This window comes from Mustela putorius, unplaced genomic scaffold (assembly GCF_011764305.1).
Source record: "Mustela putorius furo isolate JIRA1106 unplaced genomic scaffold, ASM1176430v1.1 tig00000508_pilon_pilon_pilon, whole genome shotgun sequence".
Taxonomy (NCBI): Eukaryota; Metazoa; Chordata; class Mammalia; order Carnivora; family Mustelidae; genus Mustela; species Mustela putorius.
This window is the reverse complement of record NW_025421402.1, coordinates 1,568,221-1,579,404: the sequence shown is the minus strand read 5'-3', so window position 1 is coordinate 1,579,404 and position 11,184 is coordinate 1,568,221. Positions and strand designations below refer to the sequence as shown.

The window sequence follows — 11,184 nt, the reverse complement described above, 5'->3', positions numbered from 1 at the left end:
TGCTGGGAACAGCCCTTCCCCACATACTGTGGGGAGAGGGTGCCCCAGAACTCTCCCTGCCCATGGGAGCTGCCCTGGTCCTGCTGACTCAGGTGTCCTCAGGCCCTTGGGCCTAGCAGAGGATGAGGCTCACTCACCTTGCCCACCCTCCTCTCCCCCTCCCTCCGTGGGCTGGGTGAAAAGAATGAGTCGATTCACAGTGGTGCAGACAGTGCCCTGTCGATGCCCTCTGTAAGAAGCCTTTTGGAAACCCCAGAATGACTCGGAGCCCGAGGCCCTGTTTCCTCTCCTGACCGCATCCTGCAGCTCGCAGCTGGGGGCAGGTGCAGGAGGGGTACTGCCCGTTGGCATCTGCCTCTGTGGCGCAGAACCCTCTTGACGGGGCACAGGCTGGTGGCAGGAGGTAAGTAGCTATGGGAAATGCATACGACCACCTTAGGGGGCCAAGGCTGGGGGTTTCACTCAACTGCCCCAAGGGAAGGGCAACTTGGGCGAAGACATTGCGTTTAGAGAGCTGTTTGGAATGCAGGAGAGAGCCATCCGTGGGGCTCCGACTCTTGAGTTAGTTGCATGAGATGGAAAAGGAGCCCACTTCACCAAAACACAGCAGCATGCAGCAGGCTGGCAATTCTCAGCTGCTTTCTGGATGCCACCGGATCCTGTCCACGGTGCTTACCCTTCCCACCTTCTCTCTCTTCCTTTGCATGTTCCTTCCCCTTTCTCTCGTTCTTCCCACCCCTTCCTCTCCACCTCCTCCATCCGAGCCACCAGGGCTCCCATAGGATTCTAGGGGCCACAGCCCTGTGTCTGAGGGCCTCCTGCCCAGAGCCCTGGCCCCTGAGACGCCATCCTCCCCTCTTAAGCACTGCGCCGGCCTCAGTTATAGCGTGCGCTCCCTGGTGGGGCCACCAGGGGGCAAGAGTTGATCGCTCTTGGATCTGGACCAATGATGCTCTGGTCTTTCCTCTCTGTGCCTTGGAGGAAAAAAAATCCTGAGAGTGAAAGTGACGAGGGTGGAGTGGAGTTGTCCTAGGCTCTAAGAATTCCTTGCTTCCGATAGCCCAGCTGATGGAGGACGCGGATCCTTCCTCTCCTGGGGGGGTGAACGGGCCCCTCCCTCACTGCAAGCCCCAAGCCCTGAGCCTACCTTCCCTTGCTCTGGGATCACTGCCCAGCATGCCCTCAGGCCCTGGTCTCTGGCTATCCTCTCTTCTGTGTCTAGAGACCCAGAGAATTTGAAACCTTAAAAAGAAATTTTAAGAGATTATTTATTCATGTGTTTGTTTATGTGAGCAAGAGAGCAAGAGGGCAAGCAAGGCGGTGGGTAGGTGCAGAGGGAGAGGAAGAAGCAGACGCCCCGCCGAGCGGGGAGCCCCACATGGGGCTCCATCCAGGACTCCTAGGATCTCGGCCTGAGCGAAAGCAGATGCTTAACCCACTGAGCCACCCAGGCGCCCCGAGATTTTGAAACTTTGAGAAAAGATAGAGAATTATGTTAAAAAACAATGCAACTACAAAGACAAAAAGCTAAATACCACAGAGCAGAGAAAGCAGTGATTATTGTGGGGCTTTCAGATATGGCGGAGACCAGCCTCCTGACAGACAGGACATGTGGGTCCTGAGGGTGCCTCTCTGCTCCCAGCTCTCCTTACCCGCCCCCACTCCAGTGCCCACTGAGAAAGCCCTTTTCTGCTTGAAGTCAGATGGCACACATAGTAAGACTTTGTCAGCCTGGTCCCCACTGCATTTCTTCCCTGTCAGGGTTATGTGTGGTGGAGAAGTCCCAGGTCCCTGGGAGCAGAGCCCGGGCCCCCAAGTCCCTGTCTGAGCTGCACCTCAGGTCATGAGCTCAAGCGGCTGGCAAGGGAGGTGGCGGGAAAGATGGAGGATGAGGGCAGGGGTGTCTGCTGCTCTGATCAGGGCTGGGTTATTAGAAATCTGATAACTGCTTGCTTTTCTCAAGTGCCTGGAGATAGAGGTGCCCTCCAAAGTAGCACCTGACCTACTGGGACCTTTCCTCACTTTGCCTGGTAGGTGGTTATTGGGCAGCTCAGGGACGTCATTTAGGAGACATATAAAAAATATGTGTTTTGAGACTTCAGTGGTCCAAACCTGTTTACTGGTGGCAAATTAGCCTCAGTTTCTTCCTCTGTAAAATGGGGTTGGTGGACGAACTGGTGTGGCTGTGGGGAGGATAGTGAAATCATGTAGATAAGATAGTTTTTAGCATTATGTAATTATCAAGGAACCTCTCCACCCAAAGTGGGACTCCAGCTCATAACCCCGAGATCAAGAGTCATGCCCCACGGACTGAGCCAGCCAGGCACCGGGGAAAATTAATAGAAAATAATTTTTCTATTTATAAAAATAAAAAAATTTTATTTATTTTTTAAAATATGTTATTTATTTATGTGCCAGAGAGAGAGAGAGCACAAGCAGGAGGAGCAGCAGGCAGAGGGAGAAGCAGGCTTCCCGCTGAGCAAGGAGCCCCATGTGGGGCTCGATCCTAGGACTCTGACATCATGACTTGAGCTGAAGGCAGACACTTAACTGACTGAGCCATCCAGACATCCTGGTAGTGATTTTTTTTTTTTTTAAGACTTTTTCCCCCCGCATTTCTAATCTTAAAAGAAAAATAAGTTCTTCCTCACACCCAACTCTCAGGAAGAAAAAAAAAAAGAAAGAAAGAAAGAAAGAAAGAAAGAAAGAATCTTCTGCATGAAAATTAAGACTTCAGTGGTCCAAACCTGTTTACTGGTGACCAAGTTTCACTTCCTGTGGTTTAGCAGCTCGAGGCTTGAGGCTTCGAAAGGCCGCCCTCCTCCCGTGGCCAGCCCTGGGCCTGGGGCCTTGGCATGTGTTAACTAGAATCAAATTCGTGCCTCACACTTCTGTCTCCTACAATACTGATGAGAAAGGAAGAAAAAGGAGAATGGTTTACCTTGAGGTACAGATGCTCTTAAAATCCATTGAAATGGTCCATAAACCCAGCTATGCATGGCCTCCTCACACCTCCCCCTCTGTGACTGGTCAGGGCATTTTCCATCTGTTTGTTCATAAATTCATGCACTAAAGTGTTCTAAGTGCTTTGATAGCGGGGGGTGGGGGGCTGGGGCGGGGGGGAGGTGTAGGTGTAGAGAGAGGGGGCCTGGCGATTGGAGTCAGTTCTGTAAAGTGGCTGAAAGGCAGCAGGCAGGATCCAGGCAGGATCTTGAAGCAAAATTTAGCTGGGTGTTCCTGATGGGCAAAAGCCCCCTAAGCTGAAATCAGGGAGGAGAAGCCACTCAGTTTGCCCAAGAAACTTCAGATATAGGTTGGATGCTGCCAAGTGGGCGATGTCTACTTTCTGTCCTTGCCCACCCCTAAGAGCTGGGATTCCAGCAGGGGCAGCTAAGAAATTGAAAAATAATCTCTACACACCGAAATGCTAATGGTATTTACTTCTGGGGTGAGGGCTGACCTAGGGACTGGGGGACGAAGAGGAGTTGAGCTTTATTTATCATTTCCGTAAGGACTTTTTGCTGTGAAAGTGTATTCTTTATTTATATGCAATTCCTACAATTTAAAATGAATAGTTAACATTAATAGTTAAATTTTTTTTTTTTAAAGATTTTATTTATCTATTTGACAGAGAGAAATCACAAGTAGATGGAGAGGCAGGCAGAGAGAGAGAGAGGGAAGCAGGCTAGGCTCCCCGCAGAGCAGAGAGCCTGATGCAGGGCTCGATCCCAGGATTCTGAGATCATGACCCGAGCCGAAGGCAGCGGCTTGACCCACTGAGCCACCCAGGCGCCCCAATAGTTTAAAACTTTTTATTATGAATACTCTCCAACATAAATGAGAGAGTCTAGTATAATGAACTTTCATTTATCTGTCACCTAGACTTCGTGATTATCAACATTTTCCTCTCTTTCCTTAGTTTATTTTTTAGCAAAATATTTTTTGAATTATTTAGCAAATAATTTTTTAGCAAAATATTTTAAAGAAAGTCCCACACATGGCGACATATCACTTCGAAATGTTTCAGAGCTAATCTCTGAAAACAAAAAACAAAAAACAAAAAACAAAAAACCTGGACGCTTTTCTTATAGAATCATTTGATCGTTATCACAATAGCCCTTTAATATTACTTAATACATAGTGACGTTCAAAGTTCCCCAGTTGTCCTACCATTGTCTTATTTTTTTTTTTATAATTTTATTTATTTATTTGACAGACAGAGATCACAAGTAGGCACAGAGGCAGGCAGAGAGAGGGGAAGGGAAGCCAGCTCCCTGCTGAGCAGAGAGCCAGTGCAGGGTTCGTTCCCAGGACCCTGGGATCATGATCTGAGCCGAAGGCAGACGCTCCAACCCACTGAGCCACCCAGGCACCCGCCCCACAATTGTCTTTTAAAGGTGGTCTGTGTCTATCAGATCCAAGGAAGGTCTACACATTGAAACTGGCTCTTTTTTCCCCACCTGATTTTTTTTTTAATCAAGTCTTGTTGAAATCAGGTCAGCTGTCTCATGAAATGACCTACATTCTGTGTTTTATCTGCTTGCCTCCTGGCATTGTCCCTGAACTTGCTCCTGACCCTTGTATTTGTCACATTGTGTTTTCTCCCTTCTCACTGGGAACTCTTCCCTGAGGCAATAGGGGAGCATCTTGTAATGGTCCAGCTCCCGCCCAGTGGCTTTAGCATCCACTAGTGACCATTGCCTGAATCAATTATTTTCTTTGAGGTTGCAAAGAGTGATTTTTTTTGTTTCCATTTAAAATAATTTTTTCCTGGGGGCACCTGGGTGGCTCAGTGGGTTAAAGCCTCTGCTTTCGGCTCAGGTCATGGTCTCAGGGTCCTGGGGTCGAGCTCTGCATTGAGCTCTCTGCTCAGCGGGGAGCCTGCTTCCTCCTCTCTCTCTGCCTGCCTCTCTGACTACTTGTGATCTCTGTCTATCAAATAAATAATAAAATTTTTTAAAAAATGATTTTTTCTTAAAAAGCAGTAAACTTCATAGCATGTGGGCAATCACCTTCTTACTAACCTACCTTCCAAATTCAGGTTATGATATAAGAAAACCCCCTAAAAGATGTCTCTGTTGATTTATTATATTTTAAAAATAATTTTCCTGTTTACAGAGCCTGCTGGGGTTCCCCGACAGGCTCTGCTCGGGTGTCTTTCGAGACTTGAACTGCCGAGAGTACCCAGACCCTGTATGCGTGGGTCTCTCTTGATACCAGACCACAAACAGATTCTGAAATGTCAAAAAGCATTTATTCAGTGGGCTGAGAAATGAATTTTACTTTCTGACTTGATGTTACTTGTTTGTCTTGCCTCGTTTGTGGTAATGGGTAGCGTGGTTGAGTTGTTGCCTTTGCGTGTGTGCGGATTGTTTTGCCTTGATTGTTTGATTTTTAATTGATGGTTATATGCTTGCAGCCTTTTGGTGGGTGCATTTTATAAAATATTTAAAATATTTTTGAAAGCAAGATGTGAGATAAGTCTCTGACGAAGAGGTTGAGCCTGTAATCGTGGGACTATGGACCAGAGGAGTCCCCTCATCCCGCCCCCACCCAGGGCTGGGCCCTTATGGGCAGCAGCTTGGCCACCCACTGCTGGGCACGGCCCCTCAGCCGAGTGGCTGTGTGTGGACGGCTGCCTGCTCCACTCATGCCAGGGAGTGCTCTGGGCTCAGCAAGGCAGTGTCCCCCCCTGAGAGACAGAACAACCAGGGTCTACTCCCAGACTTTCACTCAAGGGGCACCGTGATCAGCCCGTTCTCTGGAAATCATTGAATCCAAAAGTGATTTATTCACACAGTACAGAGTTCTTTGTATAATTCTGAGCTTCAAAAAAGAGGAAAAGAAAAATAGCATTTTACCCCAAATCTGTGTGGCTTTTATTTCATTTATGCCTGTGAGCCCACACTTTCCATCTTTCGCGTGTGTGTGTGGGACGGAGACTCAGGGTGTCAGTGGTTGTTCCTCAGGCAAACGGGGAGTCTTTTTAATTTCGGTAGCCCCACAGCCCTGCTGACTAAGTGACACATAGCAAATGCAAAATAAAAATGTGGTGAATCAGGGAATCAGAGAAGAGAAATCACAAGCTGTGGTATAATTCAATTCCACTCAACGAAGAGTTTGTATTGTTTATTGTACTCGCGAGGATTATAGCAAACATCGAATGCTCGATACATGCCAGGTAGTTGTAAGCACCTGATTTGGTGTCACATTTAACTTTTTCACGGGCCCACTGAGGTAAAAAGCGTTACTCCCATTTTACGGATGAGGATTTTGAAGTGGAAAAAGAAAGTGAGAAGCAGAGCTGGGACTTGAACCAGGCACAGCCCCAGCTTATGCACTAAGGTCCTTCCTGTTTACAGTGGTTTTCACAGTCTGTCCATTAGGGTCTAAAATAATAATAATTACGGACATTCATGTGTGCTGTGCTACTTTTTTTTTTTAAGATTTTATTTATTTATTTGTCATAGAGAGAGAAGCAACAGCAAGCACAGGCAGACAGAGTGGCAGGCAGAGGCAGAGGGAGAAGCAGGCTCCCCGCCAAGCAAGGAGCCCGATGTGGGACTCGATCCCAGGACGCTGGGATCATGACCTGAGCTGAAGGCAGCTGCTTAACCAACTGAGCCACCCAGGCGTCCCTGCTGTGCTACTTTTCAAACGGCTTCCAAAATGTATTGTTTATGAGTCCACGGCTCCTGTTTTTGAGGTGGGGGGGGTTCATTGTTTCGAAGGAGACAGCATCAGAGGTGATGGAATGACGCAGGGCCATGAAGGAGAAGAGCCCACAGGAGGGGAAGCAGGTGGCAGGGGTTCTGTTCGTTTGGAATGGGCATCCCAAACCAGGTCTGCGGGGAAGAATGCTTACTGCTGCGAGTTTATCACAGCAAAAGCTCCGGAACAAGCTGAGTGTCTAACAGGGAGATGGCTTAGCTACATTCTGGTCTATCCACAAGGAAAGGGAAGCCTTCAGAAGTGACCATTAGGAAATCTGTATAGTGGCATAGAAAAATGTTTCTGGTATATTCCAGAAAACAGAAGAAAACAAAACAGAACATCTCCTGATGACAGCGGTGTAAGATGTGACCATGATAGAGAAGGGTTGGAAAGAGAATGTGCCAACGTGACAATTAGTGCTATTAGGGTGCGTGGTCTGGAGTTATTTTACTCTTAATGTGACATTTTTCTCTCTTTATGGTAATCAGAATTTTAAAAAATGAAACCTGTGAAGATTTGGAACAATTTGTTAGAAAGGAAGGAAGGAAGGAAGAAGAAGAAAAGAAAAGAAAAAAGGAAAAAGGAAAGGAAGGGACCCAAGATTTTGCTTAAAAAGATAGAAAGAATTCAGCAAGCCTTGTGTCCTCTACTATACTATGGCTTCTTGTGCATAGGATCCAGTATGGGGACAGCACAAGCCTTGTTTTTGGCTGGCTGGGGGCTGAGGCAAAGAGACACACTGGATTAGAGATGCAATGCGAGTGTGTGCATCAAGAAGACAGTCATTTTCAGAGCAGGGTGCGCGAGATTAATCACCCTGTGTCTAGCACATCTCCCTGGGGCAAACCACAGCCTCCTCCCAGACATGAGCAGCCGTTGTCTCAGATCTGTACTTCAGGCTTTGCTGCCCACCAGAGCCAAGCTCCTCTGCTTTCACTGCCTAAGTTGCCAGTTAGGACTAGCCAGGCAGTGTGGGGGAGAGGGGGTGGTTTGCACCGTTTCTCCCCATTTTGATCCCTTAGCTTAACACACCTGCAAAGTGCCCCATTCATCGTCTCATTCTGATGCCCAAGCTCTCCTCAGTGAGGGGACCCTGATTGTATTAGTCTGGGTTCTCCAAAGAAACAGAACCAATAGAAGAGAGATAAATATATCTATTTTATAAATATATATATTATATAGATTATTATATATTTATATGCCCATCTAAATCCAACCATCTCTCTATCTAAAGACATGTAGTATAAGAAATTGGCCCACACCATAATGGAGGCTGAAAAGTCCCCAAATCTCCAGTTGGTAAGCTGGAGACCCAGGAGAGAGTTGAGGTTGGAAATTCTAGTCCCAGTCCGAGTCCAAAGGAAGAAGACTGATGTCACAGCTCAGACAGTCAGGTCAAGAGTGGATTCCCTCTTACACAGCCTTTGGTTGTGTTCAGGCCTCTGATGGGTGGGATGAGCCCCCTGCCTCCCGCCGCTCCCGCCCCCTATCCACCACGTGAGTTATTTCCTCAGTCTACTGATTCACATGTGAATCTCTGCACGCCCATAGACATACTCAGAATAACATCTGACCAAATATCTAGGCACCCTGTGCCCCCCACCCCCGTCAAGTGGATACAAAAAATTAACCACCATTTAACTATTGATCTTTTGAGAACAGAAGTACAGTAATTCCATGCAGAGCCAGTAATGGTCTTGATCTCAGTGTGCGACTGGGTTTAGTACTAATGAGTGTTACACAGGGTAAGGCAGGTGCTAGAAACTGGTGGGAGATGGAAGCTGGCTTGAGCTATGGGCCAGGGTGCGCAGGTTTTAAATTCTGCCAGGTGTGTGTGCGACCCCTGGCAAGTCAGTAGAGCTCTTGGCAGGTATTTCAGCTCCTTCATCTGTAAAATGGGGATAATAATACAAGTTCTTTAGGGAATATCCTTGCACGAGTTACAAGTCTTTGGAATAATATAATAAGACGGTAATCTTGTGTTCTTTTTAAGTTGGGCAGATACCAAATTGACAAATATTTTTAAAAATAATAATGCCTGGTGGTGTTTGTTAAGGGTATGGTGAATGGCCACTCACATACACCTCCAGAGAGAATACAAATTTTCCAACAATTTGGCACAATGTACCAAAAGTCTTCAACCGTTGATAATCTATGATGAATACTTTTTGCTACCAGAAATTTGCCCTAAAATGAATTAGAAATGATTACAAAAATCTTTGTACAAGGATGTTCATCATAGAATTGTTTACAAGGGTGAAAAATTGAAAAAGGTTAGGGATTCTGGCTGTGTTGGAAGAGCATGCAGTTCTTGATCTTGGGGTCAAGTTCACATCCCATGTTGCGTATAAAGACTATTTTAAAAAATAAATGAGCTTTAAAAAAAGATTAGGGGGGCGACTGGGTGGCTCAGTGGGTTAAGCCTCTGCCTTCAGCTCGGGTCATGATCTCAGGATCCTGGGATGGAGCCCCTCATTGGGCTCTCTGCTCAGCGGGGAGCCTGCTTTCCCCTCTCTCTATGCCTGCCTCTCTGCCTACTTGTGATCCCTCTCTGTCAAATAAATTTAAAAAGTCTTTAAAAAAAAAAGATGAGGGGCTTGGTTACATAAATGAGATTATATTTCATATAATGATGTATTGTAAACTTAAAAACATGTTTTAGAAAAGTATTTAATGATATGATAAAATATGGCATATTGCTTAATGAAGAAAGCAGGCTACAAAATGATGTATATAGGGGCACCTGGCTGGCTCAGTTGGTAGAGCATGGGACGCTTGATTTTGGGTCACGGGTTCAAGCCTCATGTTGGATGCAGAGCCTACTTAATTAAAAAAAACGTGAGTGCCACAATAATGTATATAATGCATATAATATTCAACAAATAGCTACTTAGTACCAATTTTGTGCCAGGCACTGGGTATACAATTGGGAACACAACAGACTCAGTCTGTGGTCTCAGGTAGGTTATTCCCAATTTAGTGGGGAAAAAAATGTACACATGTTTATTGTTCTATACACAGAAAAATATTTTAAAGTATCTTTTCATGGTGGAATGGTGGGTGTTTTTCATAGTTACTTTTGTATTTTCCTCTAATTTCACTTTTTATTAATAAAGAACCAGTGTTATTTTAATAATCAGAAGAAAACTCTTAAAATTAATTTTTTTTTATTTGAGTATAGTTTACACACAGTGTGACATTAGTTTCAGGTGTACAATGTAGCGATTCAACAACTCTACATTAGGCTGTGCCCCGCACGGGCGTAGCTGCTGTCTGTCACCAGATTCCCTGTACTGTACGTTTTATTCACATGACTTATGCACATATTCATTCCATAACTGGAGGCCTGGATCTCCCCCATTTTGCCCATCCCCCGCCTTTCCCTCAGGCACCCACCAGTTCTCTGTACTTCTTGGTCTGAGTCTGCTTTTCGTCTGTTTATTCATTTGTCTTGTTGTTTTTTTTTTTTTTTTTAGATCCCACATATAAGCGAGATTATATAGTTTGTGCCTTAGAAATTCTTAACATTTTTAAGAGAGAGCCGGGGTCAGGGAGTTGCCGAGTATGAGCTGGGTTCAGAATGGAGAGAGCGAGCGCCTCTTTGGGTATCACCTGGGAAGGGCTAGCGGGGGAAGAGAGGGCAGAAGGGTTCCACCAAGGTTTGATCAGCATGGTTTGCTTCTCCGTGACCATGACCAAGCCTCTTTACTTGTCATTTTCAAGGTCTGTAAAATGAAGCTAGTCATTCCTGCCTACTACAGGGTCATGAGAATTGATGAAATATTTGTGGTGTGTTACACGGACACCAGTGGTGTTATTATTACCTTAAACAAGTGACTTCCCATCTCTGATGCTCAGGGTCCTCTTAGAACCGTCAGAATGGGTTTCTAGCTCTCACAAGTACTGTGAGGTAGTGAATCTCGGGCGGTGTCTGCTTTCACGCGAGATACCATCACACACCCAGGACACACTTTTGACTTTGGTGATCATGAAGAGCAATGGTATATCTTTGCTTCGGCTTTTCCTCTCCCTTTCCAGGCATCCCCTGGTCTGTTGGCTGTGGGTCTTTCTGTCATTTGTCCTCTTCTCCTGGTGCCGGGAGCTCGAACCACGCAGGGGGTGGTCAGGAGCTTCCTTTGGGTCTCTCAGCTCCAGTAAGGGAGGCATTTAGACTTGATAAGGTCTGCCACATCAGAAGCCCTCACGAGTGGCCACAGTCCTCACTTTACCCCCAGAGCGACACGGGGACTGAGTCATATCATCAAGGGCAACTTTGCCAGCTCTGCCATTCTTCTGAACTCCTCAGATCACTCATCACCCCAGGGGGGAGGCCTGGGTTCCCACACTGTGCCCTGAGAAAGAACCTTGGAGGTCAAAGGAGGTGAGAAAAAAGGCCCAGAATTAGTCATAAGAATGAAGTCAGAGTCACACATGGCAAATGTGCCCAACCTTTGACCAGGCGCTGACCTT

At 46.3% G+C, this 11,184-nt stretch overlaps 1 long non-coding RNA gene across 1 annotated transcript in view; it reads left to right on the top strand.

Moving 5' to 3' along the window:
• Positions 1-223: 223 nt before the first annotated feature.
• Positions 224-11,184, top strand: part of LOC123392336 — a 43,819-nt gene continuing 32,858 nt past the window's right edge. Inside the window, exon 1 of the long non-coding RNA XR_006607048.1 lies at positions 224-403. This is a non-coding gene — a long non-coding RNA (uncharacterized LOC123392336). The remainder of the gene's footprint in view (positions 404-11,184) is intronic.